Source organism: Choloepus didactylus, chromosome 1 (genome assembly GCF_015220235.1).
Source record: "Choloepus didactylus isolate mChoDid1 chromosome 1, mChoDid1.pri, whole genome shotgun sequence".
NCBI classification, from domain to species: Eukaryota; Metazoa; Chordata; class Mammalia; order Pilosa; family Megalonychidae; genus Choloepus; species Choloepus didactylus.
In genome coordinates, this window is record NC_051307.1 from 84,669,359 (window position 1) to 84,682,168 (window position 12,810).

Below are 12,810 nucleotides of genomic sequence, written 5' to 3' on the forward strand. Positions count from 1 at the left end.
CAGTCCCTGTTAGGTGAAAAAAAAACAGTTCTGGAGAGCTTTGCTAATGAATATAGAGAAAAACAACTAGTAGATTACTAACTGCATACCAGATATGAGAGACAAGGTAGGTGTGAATACCAAAAAAAAAAAAAAAAGGCAACAGGGCTAGAGGAGTAAATAGAATGGTCTAGAATGCAGATGTCTGCTCTTTGAAAGACACCCTATCTAAAACTGCAGCTAAAACAGAACTTACCACTTGATTAGGGTTAAAATAATTCACTGTCATTCTCCAAGACCCACCTGTGTTTTGTGTAGAACAACTGTGGGATAATTTTGCCAGGCCTACAAGAATATTAACAGAGCTATATCAAATCCTGCTTTGCCAGTCTTCTGTACCCACCATCCCTTGGACAGGTTCACAGTAGCTAAGGAATAACAGAAAATGGAAAACATAATACTGGTCAGGGCTTGGTGCTGAAATGCAGGTTTCTCTGGGAAAAGTAGAGCTGGACCTTGAGGCTTAGCACCAGGGCTAACGGAAGCTACCTCCTTTTGTCCTGTATCTTAAAGCTAAGCACTTATCTGCCTGGACACATAGATGATCTTGTTTCAGTGACACCCATAATATAACATGTGTGCTGAGAGAGAAAGATGGAGATGATCAGGGAAGGCTCAGACTCAACTTACCAGCTGGTTTCATGGCAGGAGAAAGTAAAAGACCAAACAAAGAGCATAGCTGCATGGCTTGAACTCCACCTGCTGTTAAATGTTCCTTAGAAATCAGACACATCTGATTAGCTGCTCCTTTTCCTCAGGGCTCATGGTACAACACCAGGAAGGATCTGGGGTGAAGAAAGGCCTGGTGGAGGGAGAGAGGTTGAACATTTTGCTTTCTGTTCACTCAGCATTCTCTTGTGTTGAAGGACTTTTCCTATCACCCCCAGAGCACAAAGGTTAGGGTTCAGGGCCAACTGGGTACCCTGAGCTTCGTCTTTTCTAGACCTATCTCCCTTTTGCAAAAACCACCCCATCTTCTCTCATGCCAGACAGTTGCTGGATGAAGGTGATTTGGCTGAATTCAAGGGTGAGTATAGAGTGCCTGCCAATGCTTCTTCCTGATTCCTCTCCAGAACTTGTCCATTTCCCAATAGAACAGACACCAAAATAGATGAAAATTTCACAACTCTCTGACAGGAAGGAAAAAAAAAGTCTCTGTTCAGCTGAAACTGGTTTTGCAGTAAGAGGCTCCAGAGAATTCTTGAAGAGATTGGCATTGGCCATGCATAGGCCAGAATGTATGCTTTCCAATTATCTGGCATCCTCTTCCAACACATCCAGGGCACTCTCTGCATCTCATTTGCATTAAATATATTTTAGCACATTTTTGATTACTATTTTATTATTCTCTTTTCAATCCCAACTTTCAATAGCAGAGGTTTATTATGTTAAGTAATTCCTAGGCTTGTAAGTAACCATTACTCCCTTTGCCTCTACTCTCCACATACAGCCCTACCTCCCCAACCACTGCAGACACATAAGTATTCCTCATTACCACTCCTATTACTGGCATGAAGTATTTCACAAAAAATTATCAGGACTTGGACAGAAGCTGTCAGTCATTGGATAAATGATCCTCATACTTACTTAGAAAATATTCTCTTTTTTTATACCCACTATTCCTGATGTCAAGAGAATCAACTCTTTAACATAATCTTCAATAAAATAGTTCACAGTTTCTAGGGTGGCAATCACTACAATAGTAAAGCATGTCCCAAGAGTTTAATGATTGGGATAAAGGTAAAAAACAGAAGAGAAGATGAGGGCATCGAGGGAAGTGGAAGAGGCAGCAAAATAGAGGAAGACATGGAACAGGATTTGAAGGGACCATGTGAGCTCTTCTCAGCATCCCGTATAGTTTAATGATCCAGAGTCAGTATGATTATCCACCCTTCAGTGGACTGACACCCACATATAGAAAGTGGCAGAAAATGTGCCCCTGGAGCATTCTACACAGGGAAAGAGACCAAATGACTTAGGAACAGTAAGGCTGAGGCGTGTCCTTTGAATAGTCATAGCCATTCAAATTCTAATTTCTGAAACCACACGTTCATCCATGGACCTGTGTTCCCTTCTCCAGACCACTGTAGAGTTCTAAAACATTTAGTCACCTAGCCTTCCTATGCTCATTGACCCATTTGGAATTTCTCACCATGAGAAAGAATTGTAGAATTACCAAATTCCCCCCCCCGCAGAGGTTAACAACCACAGGGAAAGCCTAAGGGTTCCGGCTGCATCTTTCCTGCTCAGACTCTAGAACTGAAAGTAGATGAGTGAGTTGATCTTAGGCTGTGTCAGACTAGCCAAAAAATGGGCTGTGACGTCTCCCCCAGTGGAGGAGGTGAGGCCTCTGGTTAAATAACAATGGCACAGTTGATGTGATCTCAGGAGGAATCTTGCCCCACAAATCCCTCTGGAGAAAATTGTCCATGTATAATGTCTGCATCTCATTAGAGCTTCAGTTCATTTATTAAATATTGAGCATATCAGATGGTTTCTCTTTGGTATGGAGAAGCAGAGCCCTTGTTCTTGGAGAGGGAAGCTGTGTATCCTCCCGAGAAAGTCCAGTTGGCTATGCTAATCACTAACAGATTTCTCACACACTGCTATTCCTTCATCTGCCCAAGAAGTACATGATGCACCCCAGGAGGTGTGGGACAGAACTTCGTTGCTAGGAGTCTTGATGTTAGTGGCAATTAATTATTCACACCAGTAAAAGGAAGAAATTTAACAAGCAGCCTAGCAACGGAATTTCCTCCAGGAAGTTGAATAAGGTGGGGAAGAAACATGGAAATCCCCAGCCACTTAACCCATCAGTTGAGCATTAGGTGGGACCATGCATTCTCTGGGCCTGAGCTAGAAAGGACCTAGTGTAAGAGCCTCACTTACAGGTAATGCAACTGAGATTTGGAAGAAGGAAACAATTTGCCTAAGGTAAAAAGAAAGTGAATGGCCGAGCTAGGAACTCATCTTCTGATCCTGAACCAATAATAATAATCTTAAGTAATGCCAATTAGTATTAAACAAACATTTGAGCTCTTATCATGTGCTATGTTTTAAGTATTTTGCATGTATGTACTCAATTAATCCTAACAACTCTGTAATATTGGTACTATTGTTATCCCCAATTTATAGATGAAGGAACTGAGATAAAGGTTAAATGTCACCCAGTGAATAAGAGGCAGAGACAGGATTTGAACTTCCTAGTCTTTGGTTTAGGTGGTGGAAGGCAATAGAAAGTCCCTAGGTTTCTTCTCTTTTTTTTAGGGATCCCAAACCAAACCAGAGGATTTTAGAATTCCACAAAATAAAAGGGGTGAGAATCAGAAAACAGGGCAGCCTCCCAGGTAATATACATACAAGTGGAGAGTTTAAGTATAAAAAATTTGCAAAAAAAAAAAAAAAATCTGCTTCAATTTAACAGTCCCTGTGAGTTAAGCCTTTGCCTCAGCACTCAGGCAATTCTGGTTGCATTTTGATCTTTAATTCAGTGTTGGGACCCACAGATCAGTACTGTTTTATTTCTTAATGTTCTATTTGGCTATGTGAGTAAAGGATTATGCTCAGTCTTAACAGAGCCAATGATAATTGATAGTTTGGGGGTTACTGCGCATCAGCAATATTTTATAACATCTGAATGACCAAGTATTAGAGCCCTATTTTTTAAAAGTAGAAAAAAATAACTTTTTAATTTAGAAAATCATATATTGTTTTAATTGTGAAGAGCTAGATTGTTTCGTTTTGTCTTGTTTTCCAAAACAGGGATCCATAATCAACCTGAAAACTCATCCTGCCATTCATATCAATTCATTAATCAAGGCCAGCTCATAACCATCCCATTTTACCTTCTCCTAACTCTGGATCAGAAAACATGAAACTTTTCCTTTCTCATTGGTATAAAGAGCTGACCTAGATGAGAGGGGGGGATTAGTTGAAAAGAGCAGAGGACACAGAATGAAAAATTAGAGCCCTTCCATAGAATATTGGGAAAAAGTATCATAAGATTCATATGCTAAGCTGGATAGTCATCAAACTTATTAACTGCCTAAAGAGAATAGATGTTTTTCAACTGAATCATACCAACTTTTAGCTTATATTCGAAGACAGAAAAAAATATGTCCAATTTATCTGAGTTTATGGACTGAAGCATCTGGCTCACGGGCTTGTTTCCTATGAAACCTGTTGCAATAACCCACTTTTCTTTTGGCATTAGGGGTTGCCAACAAGATAATTCAGTTTCAGCCCCCTGAATATCTAGCAATACTTTATACTCCAGAGAGAATAAAAAAGAGGCAGGATGGGGAGGGGGCAGGTGGCAGAGAGGAAAAATGCCTCTTTTTCTAAAACAACTCAGGAGACAGTGCCAGCATTTTCAACTTCAACAAGAAGTAAATGAAAATAAAAGCATTTGGAAATCTAGGGCCTCAAAATGTCTTTCCATTTCCTTCCTGTCCTTTATGCATTCCAAGATGCTGTAAGAAACCACGGCAACTGCCACACAGTGTCTAAACTCTTAATATCTGCTTGGGGTATTCACTCCTGGGAAAAAAAAATTGGGTCTGGGGAGAGAAGACAGAATATGCATAGAGATTCTGGAAAGGAGAACAGGTCAAAGTTTAGGAAAATAGCTAGTGATGAACTCAGTATCATCATTTACACAGCAAGTCTTTAATGACTCCCCAGGAACCTTATCCAACAGCATTTACATGTCTGAAGCCCATCCATATACCTTCATTTTCCTCTATGTTTATTCCTATCCATGTAACATACAGACAGCTTATATTTTCACAGTATTTTATGACAAAGTGCTTTCCCATTCATTAGGAATCCTACTAAGCAATCCTACTGGTAAGCATGGATGGGAACACCAGATTTCAAAAAGACTGAGACTTTTACCCAAGAGGTGAGAGGGATCTATTTGGCTATAGTATCTGTCCATATATTAACCATCTCTCTTCGCCAATAGTGAGATCTTGTTTTGGTGGTCAAAACCCATCCATTCTCTTTTAAGTGATCAAACACAACATTTCCTCTGGGCAACTATTCCCTCTTTCTCTCTCAATTCATGTGTTCCAAGTAGAGTTGACGCCACCTCCGGTGCTAGAATATGGCTCAGGTCTGGCCTATTGATTATCACATTCACTTGGGATGGGTGAGGAACCTGATCAGGGCTAATGAGATAATTGGGTTGCATCTGATAAAAGAAAGACCTTATCTCTTTTCCACTACCTCTCAAGATGGAAGCCTGCTTCTGCTAACAGCCATCATATGAAGTCTAATAGTGGGACCAACTATAAAGGAGAAATGCTGAGGGGTAGAGGTCAGGAAGCAGGTACAGATGGCACTGTATGAACCCTTGGATCAAAACATGTATGAAGGGCAACTCTGTCTTTTCAATTAAGTAAAACGACACATTTCTTTTTTTCTTAAGCCAGTTTGCATTATTTTGTTTTTTTCTCATTGTCATAACTGACACATCACCCAATACTCTAGGTATGTCTCTCCTCAAAATATGCCCTAAGACAAAGAGGATGATCTTCAAGATAGAAGAATGAGACAGAAAAGTTCAAATAGCAGAACTACAAAATATTTCTTCCTATACTGCATACTTCTTTTCCTGAAAACAGCTGTGCCTTTGCCTGCATAATCCCACTCTTCCTTTCCTACAAACCATGCTCCACTTAAAAACCTACCTTCACAGTTTTCCCTTCTCTGAACTCCCATGACATTATTATTTACCTAACCAATCTTGATATTTAATAACGTGGAATTTTTTATTGTTGTTTTTATTTATAATTTTGGGTGCCTTATGTTTCCAAACAGACGCTAAAGTATCTGAGGATGGGAACATGTTCTTATACTACATTTGTAGCCCTCACAATATCCTGAACACTGTGTACATAGCACACATTATAAATAGTCGATATTTTTATTGAATTTGCAAAAGGCAGCATGAGGAGGATGGCATAACTGCCAGATGGCTAAAAGAGAAAAGAATAGATAAATAAAGTTAAACCTTTTGGTATCCTTAAAATTGGCTTTGTGATTCAATGTAAACTTCAGGAATTTTTTTTTTTTCAAGAAAAGCAACACATAGTTTAGAAGTAAGTGACAATATCACCCTGAACTGAAATTGAGAACCTATACAATGTACCAGAGTCCTAAGCCCACAGTAGGACTTCCACAAATATTTAAGAAATCTATTCAAGATTTGGGCCTCCCCCCCCCAACTAAGCCAACTTGACAGGTGAAATCACTGCTCTCCCTGCTACATGGGATCAGACACCCAGGGGAGTGAATCTCCCTGGCAACATGGAATATGACTCCCGGGGAGGAATGTAGACCCAGCATCATGGGATGGAGAACATCTTCTTGACCAAAAGGGGGATGTGAATGGAAATGAAATAAACTTCGGTGGCAGAGAGATTCCAAAAGGCGCTGAGAGGTCACTCTGGTGGGCACTCTTACGCACAATATAGACAACCCTTTTTTAGGTTCCAATGAATTGGGGTAGCTGGTGGTGGATACCTGAAACTATCAAACTACAGCCCAGAACCCATGAATCTTGAAGACAATTGTATAAAAATGTAGCTTATGAGGGGTGACAATGGGATTGGGAAAGCCATAAGGACCACACTCCCCTTTGTCTAGTTTATGGATGGATGAGTAGAAAAATAGGGGAAGGAAACAAACAAACAAACAAACAGACAAAGGCACCCAGTGTTCTTTTTTACTTTAATTGCTCTTTTTCACTTTAATTATTATTCTGGTTATTTTTGTGTGTATGCTAATGAAGGTATCAGGGATTGATTTTGGTGATGAGTGAACAGCTATGTAATGGTACTGTGAACAATCGAATGTATGATTTGTTTTATGACTGCATGGTATGTGAATATATCTCAGTAAAATGAATATTAAAAAAAAAAAAAGATTTGGGCCCCATGCAAGTTACAACTCTATGGAACAATTCGGGGAAATTTTTTAATGATATTAAATAATTCAAAACTTTCTTCATGGCTTAATTTTTATGGTTTATTCATGTGTTAACAAATGATAAAAATAGTAAACAACTATTTTGTCAAATATCTACTATGTGCAAGACATTGCCAGACACAGAGAGGCACTTTGCATTTATTATTTCCAATCTTTAGAAGAAGTTGCAAAGTATGTATTTTATTGACATTTTAAAAATAAGAAAGTAGCCTACATAAGTTAAGTGGGATTTCTGTTGGGGGTACCAGAAAACAAAACAAACCTTTCTACCAAAACCCACATTAAAAAATGGGCTAAAATAGTACAATCATCATTTAAAGAGTTGAACATATAACAAACTGAGAGATATCCTCAAAGACCAGAAAACAAAGTGTGCTCTGAATCCAGAGGAACCGGTATATGAGCTGAGGTTGCAGCAGCTCTGTGGGGAGGATTCCTGCTTTTTGTAAGGTAGGATTTTATGCCCAGACAGGACCAGAAAGTGAAGCAAGGCACAGAATTGGAATTAAATCACTTCACATAAAACCAGAAAACTCAAAAGATTCTAAATTCAATGAAAGGGTGAGCTAAAAAAAAAAAATCTATCCACAAGCACAGGAAAACGACAGGAAAGCTTGCTCTGTCATGGCTGGGGCACTCACAGGAAAAAAATTAAAGTATCCCCTAAGAATTTACAACTGGGAACATGTCCTTGTGCATGTGTATAGTGTGAATTTACCTCTCTCCAATTCTAGGAACCATATAAATGTTTTCTGGCCTATTAATACCCCTATGGCACATGGCAGAAAAAACAAACCATATTTTCTAGATTTACATAGATACAATTGAATTAGCTTATAATCCAAAATTGTGCAACACAAAAGGAAAATCTCCTTGATAAACATATGTCACCATGCAACATGAATAGTGGGATTATATCCCTATGACCTTTAAATGATGGAACTATTATTTTAAATGGTTAAAAATGTAATAGAAGTAATGAAAAAGTATAAAAAGGAATAAGACACTGTAAATGAATAACAGAAAATTTTGGACAGAACAAACTGGAACATTTATAAACAAAAATTTAGTGATTTAAGTGAAAAACTAATCAACAAAATATACAAACTTTTTATTTCTGAAGATTGATGTTGAGTTCCCAAGTATTTATTACAGTATTCTCCATATCTTTTCTATGCCTAAGAAACAGCTCATAAAAAGTAAAAATTAAACAAACTCAGGGAGCGTGTTGAACAGATTAGGTACAGCTGAAGAGAGAATTAATGAGCATGAAACATTTGTGAAGGAATTACCCAGAATTACATTTAGAGAAACAAAGAGTTAGAGTGAAAGACCATTTGAGACAAACTAAGTCAGAGTTTTACACAGACACTTGCTCAAAGAACCAATAAAGGATGTACTTTAGGAAGAAACATTCTCAAACCTAAAGGAAGGGAATAAACATATGAAAGAATTATGAGCAAATAATTTTTAAATGTGGTTAATCTAGATAAGCATTAATTGCAAAATCAACAATAACAATAATAACTACCTGGTGAGCATAAAACTGGAAAATTCTTAAACACTGAACAATAAAACAGTAGAAAGAGAGAGGAAGAATATATCCTAAGTTTGTTGTGTTATTCAGAAGAAGAATAAAAACTTTTTGAGCCAAAGGTGTGTTAAAAGTTTAAGGGTGACCTTTAAAAGATGAAAGCAGCAGGTATAAATTTCAAACAGATTAAGAGGAAAAATGAATAAAACTAATTTTCAATACCAGGCAGCAAAAAAGAGGTAGAAATGCATAGAAGAAGCAGAGTCAAGAAATAACATAAAATAAGACAGAAGAATTAAAATCAATTATTTTGGTAACCACAATAAATGTAGGTGAATTACACAACTAGTGAAAAGACAGTCACATATTTCATTAACGAATATCCAGAAACATGATGTTTATACGAACACAATATTCGTAAAAGCCAAACCAAATAGCATATAAATGTACGAATAGATGCTCAACTTTAACATTACTTAGGAAAATGAAATTTAAAATAATAATGTTATCCCATTTCAGAGCTATCAGATTGGCAAAATTTAAAATTCTGAGGGTTACCAACCAAAGTGGCACAATGGCACTTTTCTTACATTGTTGGTGGGGGTATCAATTTGTATGGTCGCTTCAAACAGATATTTGGCAAAATCTTATAGTAAAGTTAAAAATATGCATCACTTCAACCTAACAACCCTACTCATAGGTATATATCCTGGAGAAACTATTACACAATTACACATGAATTTATATCCAGAAATATTTATTATACCCCAAATTTGTAATGATTGCGAGACAACTGTAAACAGCAAAGATACATCACCAGGAGCATGGAGTGACAAATTATGGCACAGTAGAACATCTTACAGCCAGTAACATGAATGAGTGAATTACAGCTACGTAAGTAAACAAAGATTAATTTCAAATACAATGTTAAGCAACAAAATCAAGTTGCAATGGAATATATACAGTATAATATTATCATATAAAGCTTAAAAACTTGTAAAACACTATATATTGCTTATAGATTCATGGATATTAAGTACAAAGCTTTGCATAAGAATATAACCACTAAATTCAAGCAAGGGGAATAGGAAATGGGATCAGAGAGGAATAAACAGTAGACTAAGACTGAACCTGATGTTTTACTTCTTTTTTTAAAAAAAATCTGAAGCAAAAATATAAAATGATATGATTAGACAGACTAAATGATGGGTCCAAGGATGTCATTTTATACATCTTTGTACTTTTCTTTATGGTTGAAGTATCTTATATTTTTAAAAATATATAAAACCACAGCACAGATATAGTCTGCTTATGAATTAACTAAGTCCCACTAAACCCTGACACAAAGAAGAAAAGGAGGAAGAGGAAAAGAAGGAAACAGGCAAGTTTAAAGAACTTGTCCAACACCAGAAACTCAGAGCTAAAGCTTGGCAGATATGAAGGTCAGTATTAGTGCATACAGCAACTGTTAAAAAAAAAAGCTGAAAAAGAGCCCAGACTTCAATTAGTGATATGAATGAAGCAGATCTGGTTAAGACCAGGGCAAACAAGTCCAAAGGGTAAAGGTTGAAACTGACTGTGTTTTAAAACTTCAACTTCCATGGGACCAAGGGAAGAGATATCTATTTGGTGCAGGATCCATATTTTCTAAACAGTACAACTCTACAGTCAGTTTGTTCAAACACCACAATTACATGGAACTTTGAATAGGAAGTGAGATACGGTAGGATAGTATAGGTTAGAGTGAAATGGTCACACATCCCAAAGTAATTTGGGCATAGAATAAAAAATATATTCACGGACATCCCTTCCCCACCCCGCCCCGAGGAGCTGGATTTCCTCACCTGGACTGGTGGTGTTGTCACAGACATTGGGACTGGCGGTTTGATGTGCTGAGCCCTCGATCGTGGGACTTGCCCTTATGAAGCTCATTACTGCAAAGGAGAGGCTAAACCTGCATATAATTGTGCCTAAGAGTCTCCCCCTGAGTACCTACCTCTTTGTTGCTCAGATGTGGCCCTCTCTATAACTGAGCCACCTCAGCAGGTGAACTCATGCCCTACCCCCGACTCCCAGGGGTGTAAATCTCCCTGACAACACAGGATATGACTCCCTGGGATGAATCTGGACCTGGCATCATGAGATTGAGAATATCTTCTTGACCAAAAAGGGGATGCAAAATGAGACAAAATAGTTTCAGTGGCTGAGAGATTTCAAGTGGAGTTGAGAGGTCACTATGGTGGACATTCTTATGCACTACATAGATAACACCTCTTAGGCTTTAATGTATTGGAATAGCTAGAGGTGGATACCTGAAACTACCAAACTCCAACCCAGTGGTCTGGATTCCTGAAGATGATTATATAATAATGTAGATTACAAGGGGTGACAGTGTGATTGTGAAAACCTTGTGGATCACACTCCCTTTGTCTAGTGTATGGATGGATGAGTAGAAAAATGGGGATAAAAACTAAATGACAAATAGGGTGGGATGGGGGGATGGTTTGGATGTTCTTTTTTCACTTTTACTTTTTATTCTTATTCTGATTCTTTCTGATGTAAGGAAAATGTTCAGAAATAGACTGTGGTGATGAACACATAACTATGTGATCATACTGTGAACAGTTGATTGTATACCATGGATGATTGTATGGTATGTGAATATATTTCAATAAAACTGAATTAAAAAAAAAAAAAAAGAATTTGTCCAAGATCATACAGCCAATAGCTTATTGGGTTGCTACACCAGCCCAGGCAGATTCACTGCCATTCCTTTTCTACTCTGCCAAGCTGACGAGGCCAATCTGAATTAACAGATTTTGCCAGTTTCAATAGGCTTTTTAGTTTGCAAGGGTTGACCCTGGTCCTGCTCCCTCATCTCGTTGTGAGCCCACCTTGACTCATCTTCAACCTCCTTTCTTTGCACCCAGTTTCACTTATTCTTCATCCTTCCTTATCCCAGAAATCAAAGTGGGTACCATGGCTTTGGCAAAAGAGTTAGCGTTAGAATAAATAACACTATGAATATGCATGGATAAAGGCAAAAGGGACCATTCTCAGCATGCCCCCTTCATGTAGTTTACATCTGAATATTTGCCTGGTCTTCATTGTGCAAATCATCCAAACAAACCTTCAGTTTATTACTCAATAACTTAATAAGTATTTGTGAAGTGCTTTCTCTGAGCTTACTGTTGTACTCAAGTTGGCATGATCTGGGAACAGAAAGAAATTAGCCAAAGATGTTGATGATTCTGAATGGCAAAACACTGCACATAATGAAAGCTTAGAAATGGAAAACAAAACCCTGAGGCCTTAAATATGTAAAGAAAATAAAAGACTGAACTTGGAAAAAAAATGTAAACTGTGTATAAAGTGAGACATACTCATCTTCAGAAGAATTATTCCAAACCATAAATATTCACTGGGAATGAGAAAGAGACTGAAAAGGACTAGGGAGTAATAGATAAGAATGAATGTTGACGATAAATATGAATAAGATATGAAATCTCAATGTGATATGCCAGCAAAAAGGGCTATTGCTTTTTTCATTACATAAGAAAAGGGACAGAGTCCCAGAAAAAGCAAATTATCATTTATCTTTTAAAAACTGATTAAACTATACCTAAACACACACTGCATTTTTGGCAACTTGGGAACTATTACTAAATAAAAGAACGGAAGTCTTTCTGAATAGGACAGTCTGAATGGCTAATGGGAAGGCCTCTCAAAGTCAGCTAACATTTTCATTCAGTGCCCACTATGGGCCCAGCTCTGTGCTAGGTCAAAAGGTATAGAGCTTCCAATCTAGTTTGGTTTCACTGATGACTTGAATCAAAGGAGAGAGCATGTACTAACTTTACTATTTTTACTTCTTAAAAGGGAAAGCTTCCCAACAAGCACAAATCACATGCATGTTTTTGTTTCTGTTTTGTTTTTAATTTACTTTTAATCTCAGGAGTTAACAAATTGGCTAACTCCAGCATACAAGCCACATCTGTAATAGCAACCTTTATCTCCACTGCCTTTGTCAAGAGGGCTCAGAAATATAAACTGAGTGATTAGAAAGAGACCCCCTTTACTGTTAGAATCAACAGTATGGTATGTTTGGAAGACTGCCTAACAGCTCTTCCCTGGGTCTCTCTGCTGTTGTTAGGATTTGCTCTTTCAAATCAAACTGCTCCACCACGAAGGCTATGCCTCTTCTCCCCAAATGCTATAGGGAAAGGTAAAAAATTTCATTATGC